The sequence below is a fragment of the Myotis davidii genome, unplaced genomic scaffold (assembly GCF_000327345.1).
Source record: "Myotis davidii unplaced genomic scaffold, ASM32734v1 scaffold46, whole genome shotgun sequence".
Lineage (NCBI taxonomy): Eukaryota > Metazoa > Chordata > Mammalia > Chiroptera > Vespertilionidae > Myotis > Myotis davidii.
The window spans coordinates 2,976,394-2,977,397 of record NW_006383006.1 but is presented as its reverse complement, the minus strand read 5'-3'; the positions used below and the strand labels follow the sequence as shown (position 1 = coordinate 2,977,397).

Below are 1,004 nucleotides of genomic sequence, written 5' to 3'. Positions count from 1 at the left end.
AACTGCCCCCTAATGCTGATGTTGCCTGTGTTTCCTCCTCACCCTCTCTTCTTCTCACAGTCCTCCATGCACCCTTGAGCTCACTAATGCCACGATCTGGTCTCCAACCCAGACCTTTATCTTGAATACCCGGTATGGGTTTCCTGCTGCCTACTGGCCATCTCACGGGCTTTCAGACCCAACATGCCACAAACAGAACCCATCATCTTTCCCCCCAAACCTTTCCTTCCCCATTTTCCCTATTGTAGAGGCTCACCCCAACTGGAAGCACCCCCACCCCCTCCCCACACACATACACATACATACACATATTCACAAGTCCAATCTATAGCGTCCTTAATATGTTTTCATTTGAAGTGCTGATAGTTTAGTTTGTTCTTCATTTCTTGATTATCACAAAAACCTTTTCACTTCTAATCCAGTGCTTCTCAACAATGGATGCACATTAGAATGATATGGGGAGCTTTAGGAAACAATCCCAATGCCAGGCCATACCTCACATCAGTTTTATCCGACTCGGGGGTGAGGCCCAGGTATCAGTATTTTTACAGTTCCCCAGGTGCATCCACGATTGAGAACCACGATTCTAATATGACCCCTTCCATTCCATTCTCCCAAAAGTTCTTTTTTAAGAATGAATTTCTAATCATATTGACCCTGGTTCCCCATTGTGCAGAGAACAAAACTCAACTGCTTAGCATGACCTACAAACTCCTGCATGATCTGGCCTCGTCCAGCTCTCACACCTCCCCCCCCCGCCCCCCACTTCTCTGCTCCCTTCCCCACCCCCTTAGAAGGGGAACGTGACAGAGTGGAGAGTGGGGTGGTGATTAGGAGACTGTTGCAATAATGTAGATGCCTGCACATTGAAATCACCCAAGGAATTACAATTTTTTTTTTTAATGTTTGGCTCCAACCATGGAATTTCTGATTTAATTGGTCTGGGGTGCAGGCTGACATCAAATTTCCCTAGGTGATTCTGATTGTTGGAACATTTGAGGACA

General features: G+C 46.2%; 1 protein-coding gene across 5 annotated transcripts in view; it reads right to left on the bottom strand.

Annotated features, from left to right (window-relative positions):
* EPB42 (erythrocyte membrane protein band 4.2) overlaps window positions 1-1,004 on the bottom strand; it is a 21,926-nt gene that overhangs the window by 6,275 nt on the left and 14,647 nt on the right. The gene's annotated exons all lie outside the window — the stretch shown is intronic.